Genomic DNA, 21,456 nt, shown 5'->3' on the forward strand with positions numbered 1-21,456 from the left:
TATTTTTTATATAAAGATGCAAAGTGAAAAGTAAAAGGCAAAAACAAAACAAGATTAAAGTGATGGAGATTGATATGATGAGAATAGACCCGGGGGCCATAGGTTTCACTAGTGGCTTCCCTCGAGAGCATAAGTTTTCTACGATGGGTGAACAAATTACTGTTGAGCAATTGATAGAATTGAGCATAGTCATGACAATATCTAGGCATGATCATGTATATAGGCATCACGTCCGTGACAAGTAGATCGAAAGGATTCTGCATCTACTACTATTACTCCACTCATCGACCGCTATCCAGCATGCATCTAGAGTATTAAGTTAAAAACAGAGTAACGCTTTAAGCAAGATGACATGATGTAGAGAGATAAATTCATGCAATATGAAATAAACCCCATCTTGTTATCCTCGATGGCAACGAAACAATACGTGTCTTGCTGCCCCTTCTGTCACTGGGAAAGAACACCGCAAGATCAAACCCAAAGCTAAGCACTTCTCCCATGGCAAGAACTACCAATCTAGTTGGCCAAACCAAACGGATAATTCGAAGAGACTAGCAAAGATAACCAATCATACATAAAAGAATTCAGAGAAGATTCAAATATTGTTCATACATAGACTTGATCATAAACCCACAATTCATCGGTCTCAACAAACACACCGCAAAAAAAGAAGATTACATCGAATAGATCTCCACGAGAGAGGGGGAGAACATTGTATTGAGATCCAAAAAGAGAGAAGAAGACATCTAGCTACTAGCTATGGACCCGAAGGTCTGAGGTAAACTACTCACACTTCATCGGAGGGGCTATGATGATGTAGAAGCCCTCCATGATGACGGCCTCTCTGACGGAGCTCCGGAACAGGCCCCAAGATGGGATCTTGTGGATACAGAAAGTTGCGGCGGTGGAATTAGATTTTTGGCTCCTCTTCTGATCATTTGGGGGTACGTGGGTATATATAGGAGGAAGGAGTACGTCGGTGGAGCACTGAGGGGCCCACGAGGCAGGGGGCGCGCCCTATAGGGGGGGCGCCCCTACCCTCGTGACCGCCTCCGGTACTTCTTGGAGTAGGGTCCAAGTCTCCTGGGTTTTATCCGAGAAGACAATCACGTTCCAAAAAGGATTTTTATGTTTGGACTCTATTTGATATTTTGTTTCTTCGAAACACTGAAATAGGCACAAAACATCAATTCTGGGCTGGGCCTCCGGTTAATAGGTTAATCCCAAAAATAATATAAAAGTGGAAAATAAAGCCCAATATAGTCCAAAACAGTAGATAATATAGCATGGAGCAATCAAAAATTATAGATACGTTGGAGACGTATCAGTCAGCAGGAAAGCCGATGGGTCTGCCGCACCGTCGTAGCATGGCGGCATCTTCGCTTGAACTTGGGTGGCCACTGCACCCGCCGCAAGGCGGGGGCAAGGGCTCAGAGCCCCCGAGCGCCGCAATGGGTATCGGTAGATCCCGCTGGAGGGGTGCCTACCATGGGGGAGCGGGCGTGGAGATGGTGGAGTGCGAATCGACGGAAGAAAGACTCCGGCGTACACCTACCTGGCGCGCCAAATGTCGGATCACGGGTTCCGGCAAAACCCTTAAGGTTCGAACTATGGGGTGCGCACGAAGATCTCCCCCTACCGATCCATGTCCTAACTCAGCTAATATCTTACGGACTAACTCGACGAACTCGCAACACAAAGGACACATGATTTATACTGGTTCGGGCCACCGTTGTGGTGTAATACCCTACTCCAGTGTGGTGGTGGTGGTGGATTGCCTCTTGGGCTGATGATGAACAGTACAAGGGGAAGAACAGCCTCCTGAGGTTGAGGTGTTCTTGTGCTTGGCGAACTTGTGTGTGTGTGGATTTGATCAGCTCCGGCCTCTTCTATAGCTATGGTGGTGGCCAGTCCTATTTATAGAGCCCCTGGTCCTATCCCCAAATATTGAGCGGAAGGGAGCCAACAATGGCCAATTTGAAAGGGGACAGCTAGTACAGCTTATCTTGACAAAAGTGGTCTTCGCTTGCAAAAGGCTCTGGTGGTAACGCCGCCTTGGGCTCCATGATGACCTCCGTCTTGCCGTCCGGCTAGTCCTGGTCTCATTGCACTGATATGGAAACCTTTGCTTGATGCCTTGGTACTTCGCGCTTGCGCTTGCCCCCTTAGCACCAAAGAGGAAACAAGGACGCTGCGTGTGCTGGCGCCCACCTGGTCTCGATCGTCATGGCTCACGTCACGAGAACCTCGCGAGGTTTGTGTGGCCTTGAACTCTACGCCCCTCATGAGCCAGCATGGTGAGGCTGCTCCTAAGGAGGTCTTGTGTCGTCCGCCTCGCGAGGCTTGGCCCCTCACGAAGGTCTTGATTCCTTGCTGATGAAGATGGGCCGTACAGGCCTGCTAGCAAAGCCATGCCGTGGGCCGCAGGCAGGCAAGTCTGGGGACCCCCATTCCCAGAACGCCGACACCTTCGGATTCCACTGGTAAACGGACTAACGGTGAGGGTCAGATAGTGGTTCCGGCTCTGCAGCTGTCATCTGGTTCGGTAGGCAAGAATGTCCTCCGACGAAACAAGGTATATGCCTGAAAATATGTTAAACAAAGAGGGCGAAGGCAAGGTAATAAACTCACAATAATTTTTGTTAAATATAAATTTATATTTGAGTGTCTTATTTCTATCCTTAACAATAAACTCATGTGCTACCATACTCTTATAACCTAGAGCAATAGGAGGCAGCAACTTTTCCTCTTTCTCATAATGCTTGATAGGTATGTTAAAGTGTGCAGCAAGGCGCAAGGCAAAGATGCCTCCGAGGACGGGGCCCTTTGTACGGTTCAGATTTAACCGTCTAGCAACAATAGCGCCTAAGCATAAAGTAGTATCATTAAACAAGGCATGGCACAAAAATAGCAATATCAGGAGCACTAAGGTTCTCACAGTTCCTGCGACCAATTAAGCATCTACTAGCAAATATTGCGAAGTAACATAGAACAGGAAAAATGTATGCTAGTGATTCTCGCATCGGAAACTTTCCTTGTTTCCCCTATAGCAATCATATCAATAAATCCCTCCACATCATTACGATGTGGTTCCTATATGCACATCATATAAATAAAATTCCACCAAAGGTGGTGATCTCCTAGCATGGGAATGAAAATTTTGCACAAAGATATTGGTTAGTAAGAGATACTATTCACGCTAGTCGTGGAGGAAGGCGGTGAGGCCTCCATTCTCAGCTAAATGATAAAAATCTTCATGAATCTGGGCCTCTTTCAAGAACTCATCACAAGGCCATTCACATGGCCGAACCTCCACAGTATGAGGGAGATTATACTTGGGCTTCTTCTTCTCTTCACTTTGCTTATCCTTCGAGCTTCGGCTCGATGAGCCCCTCAAAAATCTCTTCTTTTTTTGAAAATTTCTGAAATTTTTTGTAATTTAAAATAAAAGTGAACCAAACTCAACAAAATTGATAACAACTACTCCTACAAGTGTCTAGAGGCTATATCATGCATTAAAACTACTTTTGACCATATAAATTTGACATGCAAGCTCAAGAACAGGGTCACCTAAGCAGCAAAATTTGCAATGAATAAAGCACTAGAACAAAAACTGATTGGACCATTGGAGGAGTCACATACCGAAGAACAATCCCCCAAAGCAGTTTTATGAATGGAGCTTTGAGCAAGGAGATAAAAAATGGCAGCAAGATGAGCAAGAACTCGTGTTTAAGCTGGCTAGTGATTTTTCTGGGAGGAAGAAGGCGTGTGTGGTGGCTGGAATAAGTGGAGGGGACCATGTGGGGTCCACGAGGCAGGGGCGGGCACGTGTCTGCTTCCCCTGATGTGTTCTCAGTGCCAGATATTCTCAAATATTCTAGAAAAAATCATCTTTAAATTTCAGGGCATTTGGAGAACTTTTATTTTCGGGGTATTTTTTTACTGCAAGGATAATTCAGAAAACATACATAAAATATTCTTTTTGCTTTATTTAATATAAATAACAGAAAGTAAAAAGGGGGTACAGAAGGTTGTGTTTTCTAAATTCATCCATCTCATGCTCATCAAAAGGAATCCACTAACAAGGTTGATCGGGTCTTGTTAACAAACTCATTTCGAATAACATGAAACTGGAGAATTTTCTAATAACACTAGGTTACCTCAAAGGGGATATACACATCCTCAACAATAAGGATATCATATTTATTCTTGACAATAGGAAGAGGAAATTCAAAACCTCCAGTAGTAATGGTTGAAAATTTTCCAATAGAATTGATACTGTGGACTTGAGGTTGTTTCCTCGGAAAGTGTACCGTATGCTCATTACCATTAACATGAAAAGTGACATTGCCTTTATTGCAATCAATAACAACCCCTGCAGTATTCAAAAAGGGTCTTCCAAGAATAATAGATATACTATCATCCTCGGGAATATCAAGAATGACAAAGTCCGTTAAAATAGTAACGTTTGCAACTACAACAGGCACATCCTCACAAATACCGACAGATATAGCAGTTGATTTATCAGCCATTTGCAAAGATATTTTAGTACGTGTCAACTTATTCAAATCAAGTCTACAATATAAAGAGAGAGGCAAAACACTAACACCGGCTCCAAGATCACATAAAGCAGTTTTAACATAGTTTCTTTTAATGGAGCATGGTATAGTTGGTACTCCGGGATCTCCAAGTTTCTTTGGTATTCCACCCTTAAAAGTGTAATTAGCGAGCATGGTGGATATCTCAGCTTCCGGTATCTTTCCTTTATTAGTAACAATATCCTTCATATATTTAGCATAAGGATTCATTTTAAGCATATCAGTCAAACGCATACGCAAAAAGATAGGTCTAATCATTTCAGCAAGGCACTCAAAATCCTCATCATCCTTTTTCTTGGATGGTTTAGGAGGAAAAGGCATGGGTTTCTGAACCCATGGTTCTCTTTCTTTACCGTGCTTCCTAGAAACAAAGTCTCTCTTACCATAACATTGATTCTTTGATTGTGGGTTATCAAGATCAACAACAGGTTCAATTTCTACATCATTGTCATTACTAGGTTGGGCATCAACATGAACATCATCCTTAACATTATTACTGGGTTCATGTTCATTACCAGATTGTGTTTCAGCATCAAAAATAGAAATATCATTGGGATTGTCAGGTGTGTCAACAACAGGTTCACTAGAAGCATGCGAAGTCCTATAATTTTTCTTTTTCTTACTCTTAGAAGGACTAGGTGTATCAACATTAGTTCTCTGAGAATCTTTCTCAATTCTCTTAGGATGGCCCTCAGGATACAAAGGTTACTGAGTCATTTTACTGCCTTTAGTCATAACTCTAACATCATTATCATTCTTCTTATTATTTAATTCATTGAGAAAATCATTCTGAGCTTTAAGTACTTGTTCTACTTGAGTGGTAACCATAGAAGCATGTTTACTAATAAGTTTAAGTTCACCTTTAACATTAGCCATATAATCACTCAAGTGTTCAAGTATATCACATTGTGTTTCAATTGTCTACCGACATAAGCATTGAAGTTTTCTTGTTTAACCATAAAGTCAGCAAACTCATCCAAGCATTGGCTAGCAAACTTAGTAAAAGGAATTTCACATTTATCAAATCTATAGAGATAATTTACCTTTACTACCTGTGTCGGGTTATCAAGACCATGTATTTCTTCAATAGGTGGTAAATTCTTAACATCTTCAGCTTTAATACCTTTTTCTTTCATAGATTTCTTTGCCTCTTGCATATCTTCAGGACTAAGAAATAGATTACCCCTTTTCTTCGGAGTTGGCTTAGGAGTTGGTTCAGGAAGTGTCCAATTGTTTTCATTAGTCAATATATTATTCAATAACAATTAAGCTTGATCAACAGTTCTTTCCCTGAAAATACAACCAACACAACTATCCAGGTAATCTCTGGAAGCATCGGTTAGTCCATTATAAAAGATATCAAGTATTTCATTTTTCTTAAGAGGATGATGAGGCAAAGCATTAAGTAATCGGAGAAGCCTCCCCAAAGCTTGTGGGAGACTCTCTTCTTCAATTTGCACAAAATTATATATTTCCCTTAAAGCAGCTTGTTTCTTATGAGCGGGGAAATATTTAGCAGAGAAGTAATAAATCATATCCTGGTAACTATGCACACAACCAGGATCAAGAGAATTAAACCATGTTTTAGCATCACCCTTTAATGAGAACGGAAACAACTTAAGGATAAAGTCATAGCGAGTTTTCTCATCATGAGTAAACAGGGGGGCTATATCATTTAATTTAGTAAGATGTGCCACAACAGTTTCAGATTCATAGCCATAAAAAGGATCCAATTCAACCAAAGTAATTAACTCAGGATCGACAGAGAAATCATAATCCTTATCAGTAATAAATATAGGTTAAGTAGCAAAAGAGGGTCATATTTCATTCTAGCATTCAAAGACTTTTCTTTAAGCTTAGCCAAGAATTTCTTAAGATCAGATCTATCATTGCAAGCTAAGAAGTCTCTAGAAGTTTCTTCATCCATAATATAACCCTCAGGAACAACAGGCAATTCATATCTAGGGGGAGAATCTTCATCATCACTTTCATCAATATTATCAGGTTCAATAATTTCATTCTCTCTAGCCCTAGCAAGTTGTTCATCAAGAAATTCACCTAATGGCATAGTGGTATCAAGCATAGAAGTAGTTTCATCATAAGTATCATGCAAAGCAAAAGTGGCATGATCAATAACATGCGACATATCAGAATGAATAGCAGGTGTAGATGTCGAAAGTTTACTCATAATAGAAGGTGAATCAAGTGCAGACCTAGATGGCAGTTCCTTACCTCCCCTCGTAGTTGAGGGAAAAATCTTGGTTCTTTGATGTTTCAAGTTCTTCATAATGAAGTAGATATAAATCCCAAGTGACTCAAAGAGGAGAGCTATGCTCCCCGGCAACGGCGCCAGAAAATAGTCTTGATAACCCACAAGTATAGGGGATCGCAACAGTTTTCGAGGGTAGAGTATTCAACCCAAATTTATTGATTTGACACCAGAGGAGCCAAAGAATATTCTCAAGTATTAGCAGCTGAGTTGTCAATTCAACCACACCTGGAAACTTAATATCTGCAACAAAGTATTTAGTAGCAAAGTAATATGATAATAGTGGTAACGGTAGAAAAAGTAATATTTTGGGGTTTTATAGTGATTGTAACAGTAGCAACGGAAAAGTAAATAAGCGAAGAACAATATATGAAAAGCTCGTAGGCATTGGATCAGTGATGGAGAATTATGTCAGATGCGATTGATCATGCAACAGTTATAACATAGGGTGACACGGAACTAGCTCCAGTTCATCAATGTAATGTAGTCATGTATTCCGAATATATTCATACGTGCTTATGGAAAAGAACTTGCATGAAATGTTTTGTCCTACCCTCCCGTGGCAGCGGGGTCCTATTGGAAACAAAGGGATATTAAGGCCTCCTTTTAATCGAGTACCGGACCAAAGCATTAACACATAGTGAATACACGAACTCCTCAAACTACGGTCATCACCGGTAATGGTCCCGATTATTGTCACTTCGGGGTTAACGGATCATAACACATAATAGGTGACTATAAACTTGCAAGATAGGATCAAGAACTCACATATATTCATGAAAACATAATAGGTTCAGATCTGAAATCATGGCACTCGGGCCCTAGTGACAAGCATTAAGCATAGCAAAGTTATAGCAACATCAATCTCAGAACATAGTGGATACTAGGGATCAAGCCCTAATAAAACTAACTCGATTACATGATAAATCTCATCCAACCCATCACCGTCCAACAAGCCTACGACGGAATTACTCACACACGGCGGTGAGCATGATGAAATTGGTGATGGAGGAAGGTTGATGATGATGATGGCGATGGATTCCACTCTCCGGAGCCCCGAACAGACTCCAGATCAGCCCTCCCGAGAGAGTTTAGGGCTTGGCGGCGGCTCCGTATCATAAAATGCAATGAATCCTTCTCTTTGATTTTTTTCTCCCTGGACACGAATATATGGAGTTGGAGTTGAGGTCGGTGGAGCGTCAGGGGGCCCATGAGGCAGGAGCGCGCCCAGGGGGTAGGCGCGACCCCCACCCTCGTGGATAGGGTGTGGGCCCCCTGACTTGGATTCTTCTTCCAGTATTTTTTATATATTCCAAAAATAATCTCCGTTGATTTTCAGGTCATTCCGAGAACTTTTATTTCTGCACAAAAATAACACCATGGCAATTCTGCTGAAAACATCATCAGTCCGGATTAGTTCCATTCAAATCATGCAAGTTAGAGTCCAAAACAAGGGCAAAAGTGTTTGGAAAAGTAGATACAATGGAGATGTATCAGGACCCCGTTTTGACCGTAGGCACTCAAACAGAAGTCCGTTTCCTCCGTTTTGCGAAACGCCATACCCCTCCTGATGAACAGGGTCCTGTTTCGACCGTGGCCGGTCGAACAGAAGGCCGTTTCCTCCGTTCTACGGTACGTCAGACCCCATTTCGGCTGTTCCGTCTAAGCCAGTTGGCTCCCGTTGAACAGGATGCATTCTGACCCAGTCGGTTGCCTCCTGATGAACAGGACATTGTTTCTTCGTTCCGACCCAGCCGGTTCGCTGCCCGATGAATAGGACGCCGTTGCTGCGGTCCGTTGCCTCTCCATGTACACAAGCCCTGGTCGTCCGTATATATGCACAAGTACACGCTCGAGACCCCGCCCGTATGTACGTATGTGGCTGTATTTTTGCCCTGTGGCTATACGTATGTGTACAGGACTTAGACAGGACTGTGTGAACTGCTATGTCGGATGCTCTAGAACAACATGTGCCGCTACTTACTCGGCCACGGTTCGTACTTGCAGAGAGACAGATCGACCAGTATGTACGTACACATTCGCGACCAGATAGACAATGCTACGTACGCTTTGACCAGGTGGGTCCCAGCAATCAGGGAGGATAAGGACGCACTTCCTTGCGTGCGAAGATATAGCTGGTCGTCCCAACTGTCAAGGGGACGAATCGTTTTTATTTTTCGAGTAATAAGGAGGCACTTGTGTTCGAAGATGTAGCTGGTGGGTCCAGTTGTCAGCCTCACCACCTAAAGTCCTCTTCCGATGGCTGTCCTTCTTTGACCATGTTGACCTTGGTTCTCTCTCGAGAGCACCAAGGCAGTGGACAGCGGCGAGGACTAGGAAGGGAACGACACGGAGCCGGAGAAGACATGGCAGTGGATGCCCACGCGGAGGGGAGTACGTGGGTTTACTGCTTCGGCTGCGGTGTGAGGCTGCCATCACCGGAGAATAACAGGAGGTGTGGGTGAGTATAGAGGGATGGCATAGCCAGCGGTGGTAGCACAGCCGGACACGGGAGGCAGGAGCAGGCGGCACGGCCGACGCTGGTTTGGGCGGCTGGAGCAAGAATACCAGAGGATGAAGAAGCACGACGGCCGTTGGATGGACATCATACGATCACTACATCTAGAATCATTTATATTGACTAAGTTGACAAATCCCTTGGTACGCATCAACTTAGTAGGCCCACATGCCAGCCTCCAAAATGGTGCGCACCAAATGTTTGGGGAAGGAATCATTTTTTGGGTGGCTGAAGCAAGAATATCCGAGATTGAAGAAGAAGCATGACATCTGTTGGATGTACATCCAACGGCCACTGCTGCTAGAACCGTGTGTTGACTATAAGTTGACAAAGTCTTGCGTACGCGTCAACTTAGTAGGCCCACAAGTGTGTGGCAGAGAACATATAGCCCATTTGCGATTTGTAAGAATGTACATACCATTTTTGAATTCTAATGGAATTTATGATAGCCCATTTATAGTTTGTTAAAAGTACAACCCATTTTCTAGCTAAGACAACGATTAATAATTTCAACCAACCGCTCAAAACAGAATTCAATAAAATTTCCCACATTTTGATGGAATCCGAAATATTTTGATCCCAAAATTTCTAGTCAGATTAAATATAATTTCAAAATAAATTTGTATTACGTAAAAATCCAACGAAATATTGTGCGCGCAACAAGTAATGAAATTAAAATTTTCAAAATCCAATAATTACGTGTTTGGTGCTTTTTTATATAGTTACTGCCCAACTTTTATAATTACATCCCATTTATTATTTCTTCAAGCTCATTTTATTGTTAAGCCTAATACATCCCTCCTAGGAAAGATTGGAAGCCCAGCGGGGTGAAGAATAACAAGTTGACCCGGATATTGCGTACAACTGTCGGCCCAATTGCATTGCTGATGTTCAAAAAAGGCCTGTGTAGTACAGTACAACTTTACATGGCTACTCAGCACACATTCAGCGATGCCAGAAAGGCCCAAACAAAGCTTCTGTACAACTTTTTGAAGTCACTGAGCTCAATTAATAACTTAAGAAAAAAAGTTAGAGTACAGTGGAACCTAATTAAAAGATGTCACGAGCAAAGAAATAATTCAACGGGTCCCACTTCTGTGTGTATGTGTGTGTGAGAGAGAGAGACCCATCGATCGATGCTCGAAAATACATCTTTCAGCCATATGCATTGCTGATGCTCAGTAAAAACTTATATGACACAATCATATGGAACATCATAGCACACTGAACTTGCATACAAAAATTTCACGCGGGCGGCACAATCAGGGTGGAAGCAGTGGATCGCTACGGGTAGGGCTATGTTGAAACCAACGAACTCATACATAACAGATCATCGTCTTTATCAATGACGGGGAAATATCTGGAATGTTGTGCAAAGAAAACAGATAGACAACACAATAAGTTCTGCTAGCACATTAAGTTGACGTACAACCCATTCTAAAAAAAAGTTCAAGTACAAAAATAGAACAAGTCACAATCAAATGTACTGGCTCATTAGTGCTTCACACCGATAGCTCGGATTTAACTAGTATCGGACAAGATTCAATTGTTACCTCAAATTAGAGCACATCCAGGCAGCCAGCCCTGCCTCTTCTCCCAAGGAAGCAGTGGACTCCGCCGCGCGATGGAGTAGGCCCTGTGCCATCCACTGTTCCGAGCAACACAGGGAAAGTCTGACGTTGACTCCTATAATGGACATCGTCGATGGACCCTGGCACCAGCGGCAGCGGCAGGACTTCGATTGATGGATTAACCACTTCTTTGACATGCACGAACACTTGATATAGGTACATCCCTAACATGGTCCGCGACGGCCTTGGTGGCGATGAATAGTACAACCCCGGTTCCCGCACCGCTATCTCAACACCAATCACCTTCAGTATGGTGGACGGCTCCTTCGTCCATGCCATAACCGTCAGAACCCAACTGTCTGGAGGAACAAACATACTTAAGAGCTCACCTCCAAGGTCGTCGATAAGCTCATTCATAGACTCGCTGTTCCAAGCACGTCGAGGCATGCCGTGGAAGGTAAGCTTCGTTAAAAACTCAAGCTCAGAGGGCACCGAGCACCATCCTGGGTGCCACCGATCAAAGCTCACCAGGGCGCCATTGCAGAACAAATGCCGGGAAGATTTAAACACACGACTGCAGTCAAAAGTTGTCTGGAACCTGATGAAGAAATCAGCCGGTGGTAGACAGACTTTGACGAGCAAGTCACCTATTTGGATGTCGTGCGCAATGCCAAGAGCTTTGACAAGGTCGTCCGGCGAGACGGGAGGCCGGTCGCTGTTGATGGTTACCATCATCACTTTGCTGGCAAACTGGTCATCAAGCACCGCCATGCCACTGTTGAGCGATAGCACGCAGGACCCGAAGGCAGGACGGGCCTTAGGATCTCCGTCTCGGAGATCCACGTTGACCGGCGACATGATAGTGCACTTGAGTACAGGGAGTACAGGAGGGGGATTTGGTGGAACTAGAGATTCCAGAGGTGGGGGAGGGGTAGGAGATTAGGGATGAAAAGGTAGCATGAATTTTGAACATGCACCAATATGCTCTCGGTGGGCAAGCTCACGAAAACACCTCACTGGCCCATATTCAACGACACCTCACTGGCCCAAACAAGTGTACATCATCGAAAAGACATTGAGCTCAAATTATAACTTGAAAAAAGGAGGTATATTCTGAACACTAGAGAATGGTGATGCCCTCATTTAGCCCACCAGCAGTTTGAGACAATAAATTGTTCGAAACAACGATATATACAACATTCAAACACTGACTAGTGACTACTACTGGCATAAACAGCAAGACATGATAGTTCATAAGAAGTCTTGCTACACCACCAAAATGCACCCACCTGCAGCACTCAGACTCTCGTGATACATATGAGAATGACATTCTAAATAGAGGAAACTATTACATAGTAAGAGTGACATAGACGAGGATGACCAAATTACAAGGAATATGCATAACAAAATAGAGAACTACCATCCAGAACAAGCAGCAAAGATACCAAGTCATTCGTAGAGGGATGATCCAACACCATCATAATTTGCAGCCCCGCTTCAGCCACCAATGATCCGGAGACACCAGTACTCCACCCTTTCGACACAATAGCCCAATTACCTATCAACCTGAAGGCTTGAAGCACATCACTGCCTGTCAGACTCGACACATCCAAGGATCAAAGTTAATCTAGATGCCTTTGTCATTCTCACCTTCTTTTGGCTGCAGGCTGTATCATTGACACTCAGGGGAGTTTGCTCCCAAACTCCTAGGGCTCGCCGTGTGGACACAGTTTTCCATAGCAAACAGAGCCTCTCTGCCATCAAGGTGCTTGCCAATGGTGATCTCCTGGTTAATCAGATAATTGAGTCCGAGAAACAGAGAGTGTGAACCAAGGCTGTTTACCCACCTCCAACTCAAAAATCCTGAAGGCCCCAACAAGCTGGTATCCTGCTCATAGACGTAACAGTCACTAGGTGCTTGTACACAGTGGGGTTTTTGCAATACAAATTTTCTGGCTCATGTGTGTGAATGATCATTAGTCTTTTGCCATCGTCTGATCGAGCGAGGAACCAGTTGTGCTTCCCTGTTTTTGGCAAAGGTGGTGTGATTACAAAGGGCAGTAACTGTAGGGACACTATGTCATATCAAAAAGGATAGGCATTGTTAATGTAAGATCAGCATTGTGCAGAATATGACTAGGATAATGAAAGAAACAACATTGATATGACCCTATTGGAACTGAGAGGAAAATACAAGGAAATGTATACTAGGTTCGAAAATATAGAAGTGCCATGCATGGTTATACTCATGTTATCTCGCAATCGATTCTTCACAGGAAACTACCATGCCATGCATGTTATGTACTCATGTTTTGTCCTCACCAACAAATTCTTCAAGGAAACTAACAGACCACGCATTGTTATATACTCATGTTCAGTGGGCAAAATCTTTGTGACGATATTATTCTAGCCATTGATTGCTGAAGGGCGAATATAGGTATGTACACTTGGTAAGCATTACAGGATTTCACTACTTCCAAATATAGAGTTCTCCATATGCACATTTACTTCCCTAATGTATGGTTAGATGAAACCAACAGTGTGATGCATGTTTCTACATCACGAAAATGAGGAAACTAACATGGCCATTGATACACACTAATATTTAGTAGTATATAGATTACTATAAAATAAGGAAAATATCCATATTTTCCTAACCGTTTGATTATTCAAGGGTACAAATTGACTGTAATGACATGGTCACAATCGCATGAATTAACTCATTCCAGATATAGCTGATTTACGGCGTCTCTAATACATTGCCGTAGCTCAAACAGGGATATGCCAATCATCACAAAAAGTTCAAACATTGTCATGGCGTTATCATTAACATCAGACAGAAACAACTTACACGCACTGTCCCAGCAATACGTGGTGCCATCTGGATTTTCAATCGCGTAGACGATGCTATTGTGTTCAATAGCATCACTGAAGTGTGTATTAGCTTTGAAGATCCACTGCGAGGTGAGTTGTCTCCAGCTAAAGAAGGCACCAGCGGAAAGATAGGCGAGTCCACGGTCGAACAAGGCAATTAGCTAGAAGTCTGCGTAATTCGCATCTCGTGTGGGGACTTGGCAGATTACAATCTTCTGCAAAAGTAGGTGTGTCCAACTAACGACGTAATCTAGATGACTTGGACTGCCACGGTAAAATCCTATATAATCCAATGTAGGAAGGATAATTGTCGGTGTCAAAACTGGCGGATCTCGGGTAGGGGGTCCCGAATTGTGCGTCTAAGGCTAATGGTAACATGAGGCGGAGGACACGTTGTTTACCCAGGTTCGGGCCCTCTTGATGGAGGTAATACCCTACTTCCTACTTGATTGATCTTGATGATATGAGGATTACAAGAGTTGATCTACCATGAGATCGTAGAGGCTAAACCCTAGGAGCTAGCCTATGATTGTGATTGTTGTTATATATCTATCGACTAGCCTGGCCTCGGTTTATATAATGCACCAGAGGCCTAGGATAACAAGAGTCCTAGCCGAATACGCCGGTGGGGAAAAGTCCTTGTCTTGATCGCCAAGTCTTGTGGAATCTTCCTTGTATGCGGCAGCTATCTGAACTGGCTCATGAGTATACGGCCATGGGGGTTCTTGGCCCAATCTAACAGATCGGGAGATGACGTGGTGAGTACCCCCTAGTCCAGGACACCGTCAGTAGCCCCCTGAACCGGTCTTCAAGTTAGGGACGCTCTTTGATTCTTCCGAACTATTCTTCACCTTCGGTCGTCGGTCTTGAAAACTGGTTCAACAAATCTTCTCATCTTCGATCTCGAGGATCGCCGAAGTGCATCTGAAGATTTTACACGTCGGGTATCCGAGGCGCCCCTTTAAGTTTCTGGCCTTTATCAATGCCTTGTTATTTTTATGCCACACCTCGGGTTTTGAAGTTGTTCCCGGGAGGCAGTGTCCTCTTGCGTCCGAGCTCCAACGCCGGACTGCATTCGAGGTATCTTTTGCAGCCGATCACCAATGTCGGACTGCTTCCGAGCTCCAACCTGAAATGTATCTGAGCTCCAACGTCGGACTGTGTCCAAGCTCCAACGCCGGACTATATCCAAGATGTCATATAACATCTTGGTCCAAAAAAGTTGAAGGAGTTTAGCCGAGCTTAATGCCGGAAATGCCCTCTATGGAGCCAGCCGCTAGCGCCCGAGCTTTATGCCGGACTTCTTACAAGGTGGTGCACCACCACGACCGCGGGCTGATTTTTTGTGAATATTTTTAACTGGTGCAGTTTATTCTCTACCGATGTATATCTAGTAGCCCTCAAGTTGTGTATCAGTCTAAAACCCGAGATGCACCTGAAGGTAAGCATAAAACCGTTGTTCCCTATAGCCCCTGAGACTCAGGTCGATGCGCGAAATCGGCCTGCGGATCAACTCCTAGCTCGGCAGCATATATAGGAATAAAAATGCAGTGTAATATATTAGAGATAATAGTGATCGGCGAACAGGCCCCTGAGAGAGGGTCGTGAGAAGTTGCCGTGATATATTAGCATGATGCCAGATAGGTCCAGATGGTACTTATTGTTGTCCGAAGACGCGCTTTCCCATAGTTCGATCAAGCCAAACACGGAGCCCTTTGAATTTTCTGCATTGAATAGGCAATGCAGTAGCCCCCGAGACACTGGTCGGGTGGCAACACCAGATCAGGGGATCGATGTGCCCCTTTAATATTTGTAAATAATGAGCGCAAAGCCCAGTAGCCCCCGAGCCTTAATGTGGGCACGGGTGGCCGAATTAAGGATCGATATCCAGAGTAAAATCACAGATTATGTGTAATGATTCTATGTATCCAAGTACTTTACATCATTATATTGACTCCATTGCGACCGTTTATCAGTTGAAAGTGGCCCATCATCGGACTCTACCCCTTAGATACTACGTAGGGTGTTTCCGCAATAACAAAACAAGCCTTAGCCGACGTCTCGGTGCCCGAAGGCAGTTGTGTTAGCGGAAACGAGGCAATTAGATATGCGGGGTTTATAACTTTCGCTTAGTCATAGGAGCTTTAAACTGGGGAAGCTAGCTATGAGCCGCCGGTTAGTGTTCAGCGACATCCGAGGTCAAGCCGTAAACACTTCGACCAATGTTATGAACGGCCCGTCATTTAACATAGTCATCGGATCGCTGACCAATTTACGCCTATTGTGACAGTCAGTTTTTGGCTTTCTCCACTAAGGTTCTTAACCATGCGAGCTAGAAGCACAATCGCAGTGGTTCTCCCTTTGCACACCTAGCCGAACAAAGCGGAACGTAGGAGGCAAGCACAGGAGCCGGGCAACCCAACTATTGACTGAAGACACAATTCGAAACCGATGCATATATGGCAATATCCGAGAGTGTTTTTGCCGAATCTCTAAAGGTGTCCGGCGTTGCACTACGAGACTAATGCTGCAAACACACAAATAGTTTAAAAGTGCCATAGGCTTGGAAAACCAAAAAACGTCAGTGAAAACCTGACGTCCGAATAAGATAAAGTGTTCGGTGCCAATCTAAAAATTGGACTTTAGAAAAAAAAAGTGCTTCTGTCGTGCTTTAACATGACACATCCTATCTCAAGACTTCAAGCGGGTCAGCCTACGGCTTCAACCTCCTATCCCAAAGGCGGAGTACTTCTCATTAGGCCAGTTTAGCAAACTAAACTCTAGCGGCTTTGAGAGAGAAATTAGGCTCCCCAGCTAGTGACCACACACTCGTGTTGAAAAAAGGAGTGATAAATAATAATAATAATAATAATAATAATAAACTTTGCAACGACTAAGAGGAAGAACACTTATTATAAAATGGCTCATATAAATTTAAGAGCCCCCAAGTGAGTTGGGTAAAAGAATTTTATGTATAATGATTCTATGTACCGAAGTACTTATATCATATCTGTGTTCACCCGAACTTTAAACGCGTCTTAACCGACCATCGGCTTCTCCCTCTTCGGTCAAGGGCCGAAGAGTGTTATGTACTCCACGTGTCGAGAATATCGATGGTGTTTTCGATAACCAGGCAATCAGGCCATAAGGCTGTAACAGACAAAGCGCGCTCAGGGAACTTATGCTATATTACTAACGAAGTGTAAGAAGCATCTTCGAAGAAAATAGTACCCCCACCGATACCTTTCTTCGGTTGCTCATTGCTACTATGAGACTTGTGCAATAGATTTTTTGTACTCATGAGTTCCATTGTGTGCCGACCATAATTGAAAACAATAAGAGCGCTAGCTTTTGGCTTCACCCAGTCTGAGGTCTGGCTCAGATGACCCGATCATGACAATCACAGAGGTGCTCCCTTTACTCCCTAGCCGAACAATTGGGAACGTAGGGGTAAGCACAGGAGCGAGGCAACCCAGCTTGCAAATTGCTTAAGTCAACATGGTGCATATTATGGCGTAATACACGAACAAGGAACGAATCCGTACAAGTGTAATCATTTGCAAGAGGAAAGGCTTCATAAAGGAAGCCCCCAAGTAAATGGGGTATTTGAATTTGTGTGTCACAAACAAAGTTTTGACAAGGAAATTTTTTACAAGCAACTTTTTTCCAAAAAAGTATAATGCTTGGTCGAACCGAACACAAGTTAAAATTTTAAAACTTTAAGCATGAAGGCAACTTAGCTGGTTAATGTGTTTGGTATTGATGATGCGGTCCGAGCTTGATGCGGGACAAGGTTCCATCCCCCAAGCCGGTCCTCAGGTGGCGGAGCAAAGAGCTCGGCACTCCGAAGTGGTGACACAGCACGGACAATGCAGGCCGGCAGAGTGATGCCGAAGTCCCCGGCATGGGGTAATGAAGTGTTGACGAAGCCCCCCGTCTAGCCGAGGTGACATGGTATGTCGGTACGCCGAGTTGACGATATTGCCCAACCCGGATCATTTTCCTGTGCACAAAAAATAGTGCAAACCGGAGATAGTAGTAATAATAATAATTTAAAAAAATCATTGCATAATAAATAATTTATGCAAAGTGAGTAATAAAAGAAATATGGCCTGGCACCGAAGTTAGTGTCGATGCAGGGCTTCGGTGTGATGCGGTAAAGGCGTGGCAAAGCCTGAATTCACAGGTCGGTCCGAGTTCCGGATGCGGCGTTCGCCGGACCATGTACGGAAACTGACCGAACCACCATGCGACCTCGTTAATGCGGCCACCATTTGATAGACCTGTGTACATATGATGGACAAACCAGAGTAATAATTCCTTGGGAAAAATGAAACCAAACAAGCGAAAAATACTAGGATTAATAGCACCTGGTTTATTTGTTGTAGCAATCCGAAGAAAGGTGATTCCCAAAATTGGGACTCGATCCGCACACCCATTGCCTGATGGGCGATAAAGCGATGGCAGGGCGATGCTGGCAAAGGTTGGCTCGCCGAGGCAAAGCCCTCGGTCCAGCTAACGTGACGGAGCTGGTCGGCTAGTGATGCCGAAGTCTCCGGAGTAGGTTGATGAAGAGATGGCGAAGCTCCCGGTCCAGCCGAGATGTCGAAGCCTTGATGTCAAACGATGAGTAGAAGTAGGTCGGCGTGATGGACACCGGTTTGAAGAAGCAACAGTGCGGCCCAGCCGATGCAGGTCGTGACGTGGTCAATGCCGGCTTGATGAAGTGACCGTGCGGCGATGCCGGTGTGCCTGCTCTGTGTAATCCATGGGGCGGCGATGTTGGTGATGATTTATCCTTCGCGATGCCGAAATCTTGTTCGGCTTGCCGAGATGATGATCCGAAGAAGTTGAGCTCGGCTCAACAAAGTGACGACGTGTCTAGCGCAGGTCGGCAGCCTTGGAGCAATATTGCCGGACTGGTTTGACACCAGCATGATGATGAAGATGACCTCAGGGGAGGCTTAAAATTTTACGGGCACGTGTTTAAAAATGACGCACAATACCCTAGAAGAGAACTCCTCTAAAAAGGTTGTCCAATATCACGTTCATAAAGAAACATGAATTCGGGTCGGATCCGTATTCGCGCAGAAAACAGATCCGAAAATTGGTCCACTCATCGGAAGGTTCCCGGAGTTTGAACCATCGGATTGAGCTGAAATTTGGAGGGGTGGTAGATATGGGAATTCCACAGTAGATGAATGGTTGGATCTTCCAAAGGACCTCCTAGTTGGGCTCTGGAGACCACGCCCTAAACTCGTCCAGATTCCCGTCCAGATTTGACAGGGCTCCGGTATATCGTAGATTGTCGGAGATTCCTCCATCGGAACTTGACGAAATTTTGTATGTCTGTTGTATACATAATTCCGCACTATTCCACCGAAGCAATCGTCAAACCGATGCTCGAGGAGGCGGTGATGGCGGATACAAATTCACTGTCCATAAAAACAGCACGGCCGCCCAAGGGCAATGTTGACGTTGAGCCCTCGAGCTCCGTGGATGATTCCTCTATGATCATGATAGAGATCGGAGTTGATGTTGAAGAAGGTCCCCATTCGAACATGACGGTCGGAGATGGAGCACGGTCCTCGTTCGAGCCAAGGTGACCAGTCGAGCCGGCGACGAAGATGCCGGCGTCACAGTTGACCTGCGGGCGAGCCATTGATCCTTCTGCCGATCACACAGCGGACCTCACAATGAAAGCACCAATGTCGGTGTCAAAACCGGCGGATCTCGGGTAGGGGGTCCCGAACTGTGCATCTAAGGCTAATGGTAATAGGAGGCAGGGGACACGATGTTTACCCAGGTTCCGGCCCTCTTGATGGAGGTAATACCCTACTTCTTTGTCATGACCGGTTTTCCAATAAAAATATTTATTGAGAAACCAATCTTTTGAGTCCAGTATGAGAGAAATCCTCCTCACTGGTAGACAAATTCTTGATACAATAAGCCAGTAGCATAGGATATATTACAGGGTTGAGCTAGGGCTGCTCAACAAATTATTACAAGCGCGCCAATAATTATACATAATGGCGGATATAACACAATGGTGTGGTGGCATACTACTGACTCGAGGATAAAGTGATGGTGGAATAACACAGTGGGGAGTGTGATAACACGACTCTCAAACTGGCATCTCATCGAGCGTCGAGGTGAGGCTCGATAAATTTTATTTGGGTTGCGGAAGCGGATATAATACAGTGACCAAATCCAGGGTCGCACGAGACTGACTGGGATTCCTCTAGGCGTCGGACTCGCTATCGAACTCTTCATCCATGAGATCGCCTTCGTCAGCATTTGGCCAAATCAACAAGCCAGTGAGTACTTCGAAAGTACTCGCAAGATAGTTCGGACGTAAGATATAACAAATGCATGAATGCGTCATGATTAATTCACCAATGTACATTTAAAGTATTAGCAGGCAAGGTAAGCAAAGAGGGAATCGGCGGTAGTCCACCTGAAATCCCGACAGAAATATAAATGGAAACCGATCGGGTGTCTGAAGCGACGCCTCGAAAGGTGAACAAATAAATAAAGGAGAAAATCAAGCCACAGTCGGGCGTCTTAGTGACACCACATAAAGGGCTTTAAAAGAAATGCCACAGTCGGACGTCGGGGCAACATCACAGAAAGGGCTTTAAAAGAAATGCCACAGTCGGACGTCGGGGCGACATCACAGAGAGGGCTTTAAAAGAAATGCCACAGTCGGACGTCGGGGCGACATCACAGAAAGGGCTTTAAAAGAAATGCCACAGTCGGACGTCGGGGCGACATCGCAGAAAGGGCTTTAAAAGAAATGCCACAGTCGGACGTCGGGGCGACATCACAGAAAGGGCTTTAAAATAAATGCCACAGTCGGACGTCGGGGCGACATCACAGAAAGGGCTTTAAAAGAAATGCCACAGTCGGACGTCGGGGCGACATCACAGAAAGGGCTTTAAAAGAAATGCCACAGTCGGACGTCGGGGCGACATCACAGAAAGGGCTTTATTCACAAGTAAATAATACTCATAATAAATATTCAATTCATGATAATAAACAGGTTAGTCCACCCACATGAATAACATTTAACCAGACTTAGCACTCATGGGATTCACTGGAGTCTCTGTCATCAAACTGATACTGTTAGGACAAGATAATACGAATTTGGAAATGGAATAGATGATTCAAGGAATGTATGACTCTGCAGAGTTTGTACAAAAATTTTCCCACAGCCAACGGATTTCCGTAGTCACGAAGGACTAGTTCCGTTTACGGTTTTTCGGAAGAAAACACAGCTATCCGGTACACACCCATCCTACCTCTCGATGCCAGGACTCACCCTAGACATCGTCCAAGAAAAACTTTTGAGACGGGGAGATCACAATCTCGAATAGCATGGGATCAAATTTATATACGTGCGCTCTAAGGGGTGCCCCCCTCTCGGTCCCAACCGGAAACACCCATGCCCCCTGACCGGATGACTGGCTTTAATCCAGGGCCATGGAACCATCATCCCGGCCTCTCCTTTTGCTGTGTACCAGGAAAGCGGTTTGCAACTTACTAAACCATATTCCTTGCGGAAAACATGTGGTAGTACAGGGAAGGAAATGAGAGGAACTGGACCGATACAGTTTGACACTAAAG

The sequence above is a fragment of the Triticum aestivum genome, chromosome 7A, assembly GCF_018294505.1.
Source record: "Triticum aestivum cultivar Chinese Spring chromosome 7A, IWGSC CS RefSeq v2.1, whole genome shotgun sequence".
Classification (NCBI taxonomy): domain Eukaryota; kingdom Viridiplantae; phylum Streptophyta; class Magnoliopsida; order Poales; family Poaceae; genus Triticum; species Triticum aestivum.